The sequence below is a fragment of the Alosa alosa genome, chromosome 19 (assembly GCF_017589495.1).
Source record: "Alosa alosa isolate M-15738 ecotype Scorff River chromosome 19, AALO_Geno_1.1, whole genome shotgun sequence".
Classification (NCBI taxonomy): Eukaryota; Metazoa; Chordata; class Actinopteri; order Clupeiformes; family Clupeidae; genus Alosa; species Alosa alosa.
Window position 1 is genome coordinate 21,023,058 of NC_063207.1, and position 13,243 is coordinate 21,036,300.

The 13,243-nt window shown below is 46.6% G+C and overlaps 1 protein-coding gene across 4 annotated transcripts in view; it reads right to left on the reverse strand.

The window, feature by feature from the left end:
* slc8a3 (solute carrier family 8 member 3) overlaps window positions 1–10,423 on the reverse strand; it is a 93,718-nt gene extending 83,295 nt beyond the window's left edge. For 3 of the 4 annotated variants that reach the window (XM_048228547.1, XM_048228549.1, XM_048228546.1), the window contains exon 1: window positions 9,359–10,423. The gene's annotated coding sequence lies outside the window, so the exon portion shown is untranslated. The remainder of the gene's footprint in view (window positions 1–9,358) is intronic. The other variant, XM_048228548.1, reaches the window with a different exon arrangement.
* Between the last annotated feature and the right edge of the window lie 2,820 nt (window positions 10,424–13,243).

Sequence of the window (13,243 nt, forward strand, 5' to 3'; positions counted from 1 at the left end):
TTACAACAGAAACTGACCTACTCCGTAATGAGAGAGAGGGGGGGGGGTCTCACTCACCATTCCAATTTCATCTAGAATGACCAAATGCATGTGTGTGTTTGAATGTGTGTATGTTTGAATGTGTGTGTGTGTGTGTGTGTGTGTATGTGTGTGGGTGTGTGTGTGTGCATGTGCGTGTGCATGTGTGTGTGTGCGTGTGAGTGTGTGTGTGCAAAGGCACTACATGATGGTTTAAGTACTTGGCAGCAAAAATTAGAATGATTTTGAAGGACCCCAAATGCGTGCGCAGACACACACACACACACACATACACCCAGTCCCCCCCAACACACACACAGAAAGGGTCTCATTATGTTTAAATTATAACGATTTCACACATATGGGTGCAACACCCAGCGAGCCACCATCAGTTTGGACAACAAATCTTTCATTCTGTAATGCTCCACGGCTTGGACTTTTCCTCAGCGCAGCCAATGTGCCAACGGGCCTCTCCTCTCTGGAGGCCTGGGATGAGCACAAAGGTTGGCTGGCTTTATGGTGTGCAGGGGACGCAGGTGAAATATGTGGGCATAGATGTAACGGAGGGCTATACCACTGTTAGACTGTAAATAATCCATGAGGTGAAAATGGCAGGGTCTTTCCAAAAGAAGAAAAGGCGGCGGGAGAAGCTGAATGAGCAAAGCAGCCAGAAAACCCCAGTCATGCATCAGGGAATGTGTGTGTGTGTGTGTGTGTGTGTAAGAGAGAGAGAGAGAGAGAGAGAGAGAGAGAGAGAGAGAGAGAGAGAGAGAGAGAGAGAGGATGAGAGAGGGAGAAAGAGAGAGAGAGAGAGAGACAGAGGGGAGAGGGGAGAGTGAGAGAGGGAGAAGGCAGGACATAGGCAGGACTTTGAACTGTGTTCTCGCCAGATTAGCAAATGAGTGAACATAATCTCAAGTTAAAGTAGCCAGATTCCCACTCACTTCCTCCTCTTTCATCACTCAATCCTGAGCCCCCGAGCAAGGGCCACACTCTCAACAGAGATGGAGAGAGGGAGAAAGAGAGAGAGAGGGAGGGCGAGAGCGAAAGAGAGAGAGGGAGGGAGAGGGGGAGAGATAGGGAGGAAGCCAAGAGAGGAGAGTGCAGAGGGAGAGATGAGAGGGACTATGGGAGGAAAAGAGAAGCGAAGAGAGCAATTCGCAGGCCATGGAGGTCTGTTTACGTTTCTGGAGGGATCCCATATGGTTCTCAATTCAGTCAACATGATACCAATAAAAATATCTCTGCTAATAAAAGCTATGAATGTGTGGATCAAGTCCCTTGGGTGCTGTGAAGATTAAGCGCACACTGGTGAGTGTACATGACTCCTCTGTGTGTGTGTGTGTATGTATGTGTGTGTGTGTGTGTGTGTGTGTGTGTGTGTGTGTGTGTGTGTATGAGGTGGGTGTTATTTGCCAGAAGGCTTGTAAGGCTGTTGGTATTTTAATAAAACACTATTTTAACATGTAGACACTCGTTAGGTAATTTACACTGCCCAAGAGAACCGTATAGCGGCAGCACAATGCAACATTCCACCCTCCACTGTGTCATCTTAATGCAGATGAAGACGCCACTTTCAGCATTCCCATCCCAGGTGGATCAATCACAGCATCATTCGCTCGTCAGAGGCACTCATTGAACCAGCACCAGTCCAGTGCTCACTATCCCCTGTAGATCAGTGTCCTATTCTCAGTCTGTGTGTGTGTGTGTGTGTGTGTGTGTGTGTGTGTGTGTGTGTGTCCTCTTAGGATTCCCACCATTTAAGTTACCTGTCTTCCCTCTCTCCTGTGCCAGATGCCTTTATCTCCCCTGGATGGATGGGATCTATTAGTGCCTTAGTGCCACACACAGACACACACACACACACAGAGGCAGGTGGGCAGATACATGTGTGGAACATGTGGTCAAGAACACACACACACACACACACACACACACACACACACACACACACACACAACCGACTGGGCAGGTGCATATACGTGCAGAACATGCATACCTGCACACACACACATACAGCCCCCCACCCACCCACCATACACACACACTGCTGAGGTGTGGGTCCCTGTCTTGCATTTGCTCTCATACTGATTGAGATTAGGGGCTCCATCAGCATCACGGGGAGTCCACACTTGTTGCCATGGAAACAGGGAATTGAAACGAGTGTTTTTCGTTATTTATTTTTTTAAAACATTACTATGTTCCCCCTAAATGGACAAGAGAGCCTGCAAGCTAATATACTCTTTCTATACATTCAGTATGCGAGCATGTGACACAGAGCCTGAGATTGCTGACAGGCAGAGCTGCAATGTAGGAACCGTATGCCGGGCTCATCAGTGTGTTCCATGTGTCTGCATCTATTACCATGTGGCACCTGCTTTGATGAAAAAATGTAGATATGAATTCTCTCTAATTTCTCCTGTGTGTGTGTGTGAGTGTGTGTGCGTGTGTGTGTGTAATAGAGAGATAAGAGAGAGAGAGAGAGAGAGAGAGATGCGACTGATGTACGCTACATTCAGGCACAATCTTCCATCTATGCCAGATGGCCGGCCATCTCATATCTTATCAGTTAATGTATTATCACTGAAGTTATCAGTGTATCAGCGAGGCTCCCCATCTGATAGTGCCAATCAGCATCAAATTTACTATGGCCTGCATCACACACACACACACTATATGACTCTGGAGTGACACAGAGGCGGGGGCTTCTAGGAGGAATAGGGGTAGGGCCAGGGGTGGGGGGCAGGTTAGGGTCAGGGAGCTCAGAGGTCAAAGGTCATATGCGGGGCTCCAATGCCGTTCCACTGCTGACCCTGTGTGTGTGAGCAATCTGTTTCCTACTGTGTCAGCATTTTATAGCCCGTGCCAGAGATGGATTGGGCTTTGGTGTGTTTTCTTGGCACGACAGCTCAATTAGGAGGGGAAGGTATGCAGGCTATAGGCTCAGTGTTAGAGAGCTGCTGCATCCATATAGAACAGACCCCAGGAGACATGTGTGTGTTTACCACACGTGAGAAGATATAAAGGACAAAAAGCACATACACACACACACACATGCACACACACAAAAAACACACACACACACACACGCATGTACACACGCGCATGCACACACACACAAACGCACACAGACGCATGCACACACACATGCACACACTCTGTGATTTGTATATGTCATTGCAGCGTATGCAAATGAATTTGAGATGCTTAATTGATAGAGTTGACTCATCTGCAGTGTGTGTCTGAGCCATAAGCGCGCATTCTTCCGGATCAACAACAAACAGCAGGCACACCTGAAATATCTACAGGCCTTCAAAAATACCCTCCTGACTCAGGCACACACACACACACACACACAGGCACACACACACAGGCCATCAAAAATACCTTCCTGACTCTCTCACACACACACACACACACACACACACACACACACACACACACACACACACACACACACACAGGCCATCAAAAAGACCCTCCTGACTCACACACACTGATTTATTTCTGCACAAAAGTAAGTTTCTCTTAAATGCACAAAGTTCACAGGTGGAGTGTATGAAATATTGAAAGCGACTGTAGAGGAACATTCCGACCTCAGTTTCCCACATATCAATGCTACCCATTCTGATGATGTTCCCACATGCTACCCATTCTGATCAGGTTCCCACATATCAATGCTACCCATTGTGATGATGTTCCCACATGCTACCCATTCTGATCAGGTTCCCATATATCAATGCTACCCATTCTGATGATGTTCCCACATGCTACCCATTCTGATCAGGTTCCCACATATCAATGCTACCCACTCTGATCAGGTTCCCACATGTTAATGCTACCCATTCTGATCCTCCCCTGACCTCCGCGTGAGAGTGTGACAATCAAGTGAAAGCTTTGGTAATTCCACGCAATATGGCAGACAGAAAAATATGCTCTTTGTACATCCAGGCCTGAAAGTGTTGAGGAGGGAGGGGTCAGGGATGGATGGAGAGTGACCAGCAGGGCTTACAGTGACATGGCACTATAGTAATTATAGTAATGACCAGCAGGGCTTACAGTGACATGGCACTGTAGTAATGACCAGCAGGAAACCTGCAAAACATGCTACCAACAAGCATTCAAAGGAATTGGTGAGATTTCACAGAATTTATCAAGGGACATATTTTCAGCAACATGTGGACTGGAATAAACCTCCTCCTGTCACACACACACACACACACACACACACAAACTCACAGAAACATATATTCCCCAGCGCATGTGTGAGATTGAGCGAGTGTGTGTTCCTGTGCATTTGCATGTGTGCGTCTGTGTGTGCGTCAGCTCCTTAAGGTAAATAACAACGATAATGAGAGTAGAGATTCTGTCTTGAATTATTACACACATACACACACAAATACACACACACACACACATTTACACACACACACCAAAAAGAGGTCTCACGCCAAGTTTGGTGTGTGTTCGTGTTCCCAGCTCGGTTAAAAAAAAGTAATTAATGAGAGGGAGGAAGAGGAGGGGGCGGAGGAGGACGAAGATGAGGACGAGGAGGAGGAGGAAGAGAAAGATGAAGATGAGGAGAGAGTGGAAGAGGAGGAGGAAGAGGAGGAAGAAGATTATGAGGAAGAGGAGGGAGGTTCCAAGCATGTTTTTGATGGGTTCAGTGAAATAAATATTCTTCAAAGCTTTCCAATAACGTTGATGTTCCACATCCATATTTATGTGTTTTATATAGGATGGACCATCCTCTGGAGGAAGCTGTAGTATGCATCATATGTACACACACACACAACATACACACACAAAGATATGCATGCATAAACACATGAGTGCATGAGCTCACGCATAAACACACACACAGATATGCACGCACGCACGCCCACACACACACACAGAGATATGCACGCATAAACACATGAGTGCACGCATGCATACATGCACACACACACATAAACACACACAGATATCCACACATTAACACATGACACACACACAGCCTCTCTCTCGCACTACACAGACACACACACACAGCCTCTCTCTCTCTCTCACTACACACACACATACACACACACCTGATTTGGCAAATGAAAGTCCATGGGAGCATATGATTAGGTGCAGGCACCCATAACACACCGGTGAGTGTTTTCAGCCTTTAATTGTTATTGTATAATTATGTGTTTGCTGTGAGTATTTTATTCATTTATTCATCATGTCCCAACAGCCCTTCCCTTCTGCATCTCTCTCTTTTTGTCTCTCTCCCTTTATCTCTTTCTCTCTCTCCCTCATTCTCTGTGAGCCAGAGACACTTTGAGTGAATCACAGTGTGACTACTGATATTCTGTAATTAGACGTTACCCTTCATTAACATGATATGTATTCATGTCTTTGCGGTTTGCCTTAGCCAGCTATACAGTCATGATGGGACGACTGAGACAGACAGAGGCCTAAAGGACGACTCTAAAAGGCCACATCTCATTAGATACTGATTTTTGTTCTTCGAAGATTGTGGGTCGGCTGGATTTAATTATTTATTTATTTGTCTGATGGGCTATTTTTTTCCACGTTAGCATGCACTGAGATGTACAGTCATTGGAAAAGCGTGGCTCCTTATCCATTATACATAACTTAAAACAATACAGCAACTAACACATTTACTACGGGATTCCATGGCACAGGAATATTTTCAGCGAGGAGTATGAACAACTGCGGGTTTGCCAGCGTAACAGCATTAGCTTCCCTCTCTAAGATAGTGCCAGGATTATGCTTGGAACGATTTCATCCCTGAAATGTTTTTAGAATGGCAAATTACTTTACCTGATCCACAGAGTATTCTAGAACAGCCCTGATAATTGTTCCACAGAGAAAGTGATGCCAAACTTTGAGGCACAAACTGCAGAGCTGTTCCGGTTTCTAACTCCCAATACAAAGGTCTTGTGCATGATTTATTATCTACCTTTAGAAAAACAGTGTGCTTTTAGCCACTGTGCAAATGTCACCATACTGTACACCCCTTGTCTTTAAAGTCAGAGTCAACATCAGATGGCCTTACCCCACTATCAAGCAGTACAATGACATTATAGCTCACTAATCTAAATAGAAATCTTCATCAGCAACATTCTCCAGCACTTCAGCAATTGTCCACATTATTATCTGATCTGATAATACAGACAGAATGTGGCGATGAGGATTTAAAGAATTACATCTATGAAATGTATGAATCACAACAGTAGTGCTGGAGTAGCTCAGCAGTACTGAATTGAGGGCTTTTTAACATAAGACTTTGAGAATCTCAGCCTCAAAGTTCTTCAGCATTTCCCATGCTGCCTTTGCACAGTTCTCACATGCTCCACGTCAAACTTCTGAGTTGATCCCACTTATGTACCTATAGTGGAGCCACTGATTATTGTCAGGCACAGTATTACACTATGACTTCATGAAAAACTTGACCATTGTGATGAACACTCTGTTGATGGCCAACCCATTAGAACTTTTGTCAAGAACCTTTGATTAAAACAGGCTGAATAGAATAAACCCTGTAATATTTACATTTTCCCTCTTTTATTCAAACTGCCTCACCAAGCCCTGACCAATTTTCTGGAGAACACATTCTTCTCCGATTACAAACCCAGCAGCCGCAGCGTGCCGCCAAAGCAGGCAGTGCCGCCAAAGCAGGCAGTGCCGTGCTGGACCAGGAGGTGAGTGTGGCTGGGCCCAGGGGTCAGGGAGAGTGCTGATTATCTAACTCAGTCATGCTAAATGCTGAGACCCACGCTCTGGCATTCATCTCATGCCCAGAATGTGAAACCAAAGAGCCCAGGTCTCGGAGTTCTCTCAATTCTAGACCCCCCTTTCTCTATCTCTCAAAAAGTATTTCCATCGGTTTAAAAAAGACAGTGTAATATCACGCTGTCTTTTTCACACTGGTGAATCTCCCTCCCTCTCACCTTTCTCTCTCGCTCTGCATTTGTATAGTTGTAACAGGTTTGCTATGTCCAGGTATCTACCTCCATACAAAGACTGTGTAGTGCGGTTCTCTATGCCTCAAACCAAATTCATTAGAACTTTCTTGCCAGAAAGTGATTACTTATTTAATTGGATGATCTACCATCTAAAGTATTGCATTTTAATTAGATTACCCAAACAACTTATTCTTAATGGTTTCTTTCTTTTTGTATTGAATTTACAAATATCATTATACTTATATAATCAACAAATAGTTTCTACTAGCATATTCTGCATATAATTTATATGGTGACTTTTTCAAAGTTGAAAAACGAATAATGCCATAATTTTTACCATCATCGTAGGACAGATTTGTATGCGCATTTCTCTGCTGAGGAATTCATCTGTGGCGGAAAATGAAGGAGATATTTTAAGACGCGCGTCTCTCCGGCCTGCCAATGTCCCCATACTACAAAGTGCGCCCGCAGTGATTCTGACGAGGGCAGCGCCAGTAGCAATTAGGCGCTCCAGAATAATTACCATACTAATAATGGTTAAACGCTAATGTGTTCTCTCTCTCCATTAGCGGACAGATATTTCTGCCCAGAGGACACTGGACTGATGACAGCGTTCAAATGCCAGCTCCTATGCCGGTCTGTCAGCATAGAATAGAAATCGTGGCCAAGCTATGTGAGTGATCAAATAAAGCGCATTAAATCTAACATGAAAAATAACGGACTCAATGAAGTAGAATCAAAACAAACAAACAGAAAAACACTTAGCCTACCAACCAGACTACTTTACAGTGCTGGGGTTTGCTGTTTAGCTTGTTATTTTTCATCTCATAATATTATATTAATGAGCTAAAGCATAGGGTGGAGTCACAATTAATGACAAATATATCGTGACGGCCCCAACAGCAGGGTCGTGCAGCTTAATAACAATGCTGAGTGGGCTCGCGCCGCACGTCCCCAGAGGCCATGTGATGTGGACTTCTTCCATTTTTGTGCACAGCGCTTGCAGAGGTAAGCTCGCGACTATTCGGCATGAACGGCGAAAGGGAGAGAGAGAGCTGACGAGGCGTTGGACGACCGGGGAACTCGAGAAGGGTCCATGCGACTCCCTCCCTCCCTCTATTTTGGGAAGAGTCCCGTTAAAGGAGGCGATTTGAGACCCCCGTAAACAGTGCGAGGGGGCGGGGAAAGTCAGCTGTTGCAGAATTAATCATGATAGTGCACTCCCTCCTCCTCACCTTCGACCCCAGTTCACCTGCGAGGAAAGGCCGTGGGCGAAATATTTCACACATGTCGCCAATGCAAGTTTGCCATAGCTGTGGTCGTACATGCAGCGAACGGTTCTTCAAGTTGTAGCCTAGGCCTACTACAAGCAGCAGCTCTAGATGTGAGCATGTGACAGTCATGGTGACTTCACAAGTCGGTCTGGATAACATCCGCAAAGCCCCTACTCAACTCGGTGACTAATAACTTCAGGCTGCCCATAGTAGGCCGGTCGAATGTCCTGACCACCTTAAATCCAATACCACTGAGGCACTGACCTGTGATGTTATGTCTTGGCCTGCAGCCTCCTCCCAGCTCACAGCAACACGCGAGGGGCCTTGCATCGCGGCGTGCGTGACACACACACGCGCACGCGCACACACACACACACGCACACACATAGCGGCAACTGCGTTCATAGGAAAAAATGCAAATGCAAACACTAAAGGCAGACCCTCGCCACCGGTTGTGGCAGAACACGGAGAATTCCCTCTCGCCATGATTGGCTAATGCTCCCCGGCCCCTTGGCAAGTCACTTTGGATGAAGGCGTAAGCTAAATGAATAAATGTAATGTAAGGTAATGTAATTCGATGAGGCACTGGCTGCATATGCACAGCGCGGCATGGCAAGAGCCACTGGGCATAAATCACACCTACCCCTCCGCCCAAATCCACAGGATTTGCGATGTCTGAAATGTAACAAGTAAAAGTTCGACCCACCCAGTGTTATCATTATGATTGTTATAATGATGTAGCGATGGCAGTTACCAATTAATAAATAACGGCATCTCATTATTATTATTATTGTTATTATTATTATTATTATTATTATTATTATTATTATTATTATTATTATTGTGTAGCCTATTCTTGTTGTCACACGGTCAAATGACGCAAAGTAGTGCTGCGTTTCACCATGCTGAAGTCAAAAATCTGAGGCTAGTGATATCCAATTAAGTGATGAGCCTGGATGCATCGCTGGAAAATCAAGGAACTCGCGACATAATGCATAATCGTTCATGAATAACTGCCATGGCCAACTTAAACCTGGCCACACGCACCAGCTGTGCGTCCGATGCCGAAAGCCTGGCTGACACACAGTAACAACAAGCACGTACCTGGCTTTCGCTCCGGAGAGGGGAGGGCTGTTTTTTGTAAGATCAGAGATTGCACAAGATAATCCCTTTCGAATTACATATATGTCGCCGGGAATCTGTTGTTTTACGTAATTGGACGTTTGTCAGCGTGTGGTTGTCGGTGTGTATCCTCCTCCCGCTCCGTCAGACGCGAAGCCCTCCCGTGGCAGAATACCCCAGGGGCGATATCGCTCTCCTCACACGCGCACCGAGGCTGATTCCCGTGCCTGTCCAGTTCCGGTGGATCGATTGAACGGGAGAAGAGATGCCTCTCTGCGCTCTCCCCAGTGTTAGCCCCTCAACGCGTCTCCCTCTCCTCTCTCTCTCTCTCTCTCTCTCTCTCTCTCTCTCTCTGTGATGGATAGACCAGACACCGGGCTGTCAGCACGGACGAGAGAAGCGCGTTCTCAGATCGAAGCGTCGGTGAAAACGGGACTCTTGGAATCCATGCAGTCGACTCTTCTCAGAGCCCCGAGCAACAGCGGCGTCCTCCCCCTCCTCTCAGGTTTCCGTTAGCGTAGAAATAGAGTCGCGCGCCGCCAAGGCCCCCCTACTTAAAAATAATGTCAGGAATAAAAAAAATCAACCACGATGCCACCCATGGAGGAGATCACAGCCGAAGACGTTTCACTCCATGCTTTTTTGAATGCGATGATCCCCTCTCCACGTCAGATGTCTTATCCAGCATGAGCAATCGCTACCTAACCTAACAGCCGGTGATTTAGAACAGTTTTACATCCTCATTTTTTCCGCAGGATCACAGATCGTTCGCGTGACTGGGGTATCCATTCGCTCAACCATCGCAGAGGATGATTTAAATTGCGAATCTCAGGCAAGGGTAGGCTGATCTTTCCCTCTCTGCCTCAACCTCCGCCCCCTTCTCTAAAATTCACATAGGGTAAGAGACTCTCTCTCTCTCTCTCTCTCTCTCTCTCTCTCTCTCTCTCTCTGTCACACACGCACACACAGGCACACACACACACACACAATTCTACATTCTACGTCATCTTATCAGCTGGAAGAGAAGGTCTGCACACCGGCTGTATATACCCTCTATACGCAACCGAGAGAACGGAGCAACTGAAAGCGTAGGCTACACGCGATGTCTAATGAGAATATTTGTAGGAAACGGACCGTCTCAGCGGAACAAATCCGTGAGATCTCCGAGCTACTGCGTGCAGTCGTGGAGCAGCCTACACGTGGATACTGGGAGTTTTACATCTCTATTTTTAGCCACTGACATGGAATATTGTAATGAGCCATAATGATGGTCGTTTGCTCAAATGAAATCCGTGCTAAGATGTGCAAAACATGACAAACATCCATGTTCTGAATTTTGTGACGCTTATAGTATACTGTATCTATCATGGGAATACCTAAGAAGAGATGAAGGAGAAACTGTAGCGATGCTTAATGAAGTTGTTAGCAATAGAAGGCTATGGTACACGTTGTTAGTCAGTCAGGATTCAGTCAGGATGCTGCACGCACGCACGCGCGCGCGCGCACACACACACACACACACACACACACACACACACACACACACATATAAAGAGAGGGAGAGAGAGAAGTTTAGAGGTTTAACACCCCTCAATATCCTTAACCAGGTATGTATACTCAATTTTGATTGGGCCAGCCAGCATACCCAATACAATGTTGATCAACATACACCTCCCTCTTCCTCTTTACTCCTTACATGAGGCCCGAACACAGAAGGGATGAAAAAATAATCCTAACTTCCTCAGCTACCCATCAAGAGCTCGACAGCGCCCCAATCTCTCACAAGAAATGAACTAGCGGTGTACTGTTTCATCAATCCCACAGAAATAACACTCTCCCAACTGCTTGGCTCAGGTATGTCATGTGTTTGTTTGTAGCTATGGACCCATGAACATAACAAGCCTCCATTGTAGTTCGACCGTACACTTCTCTATTGGGGTACACTTGTAACGTACCAATGTGCACTGTGTTGTGGATGAAATAAATGCCTGAGTCTTGTTGTACAATGTAGCTGGCTGCAACCATTTATTTGTTGCCCCTGACAACAATACGGTCAACAGTCAGGATCTTCGTAATTAGTGGTTTACATGTAGTTAACATGACACTCAAGATTGTACATAGCAGACTGGGCGAATATACAATAAAAGTCAAAAGTGTACCTACTAACATCCTGTAACATAGATAAGGACCTCCAGCATTCTCTGAAATCCAACCCAAACACTACTGACCACCTCCACGCCATGGACCCTCTCAGCACAGACTTATGATTAATTCTCACACATAGCATGTAGATAGATGGCCCTCAATGTCCTGGAAGGGCGTTGCCCCCAAAATAGCAAAGGAGACTATATTGCCCCAAAGCTCCTTGTGCTGTCACCAGCACCAGCACATCACCAGCTACAAACCCAGCAACCCCTCGGCCGCCGCGGGGGACTCTTCTCTGGCAGAGGAGCTTAACATTTTCTTTGCCCGCTTTGAGGTATGACATCTACATCAACCCCACCACAGCCGCCTGCTCACAGCAGCCTCACACTCAAGGTAGAAGAGTGTGAGGTGAGGCGGGTGATGAGGGGGGTGAACTTGAGAAAGGCTGCAGGACCTGACGGAGTGGCTGGTCGGGTGCCGAAAGACTGTGCGGACCAACTGGCTGGAATTTTTACCAGAATTTTCAACCAGTCCCTGTCACAGGCCACTGTGGGGGACAGTGGTCTTAAGTCCTCCACAATTGTCCTACTACCGAAAAAACCCTCCATTACCACCCTAAATGACTACTTTAATTTGCTTACAAAGCAAAGAGATCCACTGAGGATGCTGTTTCCACAGCACTTCATGCCGCGCTGACCCATCTGGAACAACAAGAGAGCTATGTAAGAATGCTCTTTGTGGACTTCAGCTCGGCGTTCAACACCATCCTTCCACAACGTCTGGTGTCTAAGCTGGCGGACCTTGAGCTCCCATCACTCACCTGCAGTTGGTTATTGGACTTTTTAACAGGCCACTCCCAGAGGGTCAGGCTGGGTTCCAACATCTCCACTGCTCTCAGCCTCAGCACCGGCTCGCCACAGGGCTGCGTGCTTAGCCCGCTCCTCTACACTCTCTATACGTATGACTGTGCCCCCACCCACATCAGCAACAAGATTGTAAAGTTCGCAGATGACACAACAGTAGTTGGACTCATCTCAGCCAAGGTGGGTGAGCTAGCATACAGGGACGAGGTGGAGTGGCTGGCAGAGTGGTGCTCAGTCAACAACCTGCTCCTCAACACAACAAAACAAAGGAGCTGGTCATTGACTTTAGAAAGAACAAGTCTGACATTCAACCACTCTTCATCGGCGGGGCCTGTGTGGAGAGGGTTCTGGTGTTCAGGTTTCTGGGCATTGAGCTGGAGGACGACCTGACATGGAGCGCCAATACCAAGGAGCTACTGAAGAAGGCGCAGCAGAGACTGTACTTCCTGAGAACTCTCAGGAAGAGCGGTCTACCCCAGAATCTGCTTCTCGCCTTCTACCACTGCTCCGTGGAGAGTGTGCTCACGTATGGACTGTGTGTTTGGTACGGTAGCTGCACATCCTCAGAGAGGAAGGCGCTTCACAGGGTCGTCAGGGCAGCAGAGAGGACCATAGGCTGCCCCCTCCCCACGCTGGAAGAGATCTACGCCTCCAGATGCCGTAGGAAGGCAATAGACATTTCAAAGGACCCTTCACACCCAGGTCACTGTCACTTTCAGCTCTTACCATCAGGCAGGAGATACAGAACAATGAAACCAGGACAAACCGTTTAAAAAATAGCTTCTATCCGAAGGCAATCATGGCCCTTAACTCTTCAAATTTGAAATAGTCTGCTCTTGGCCCCTAACCCACTGTGCAA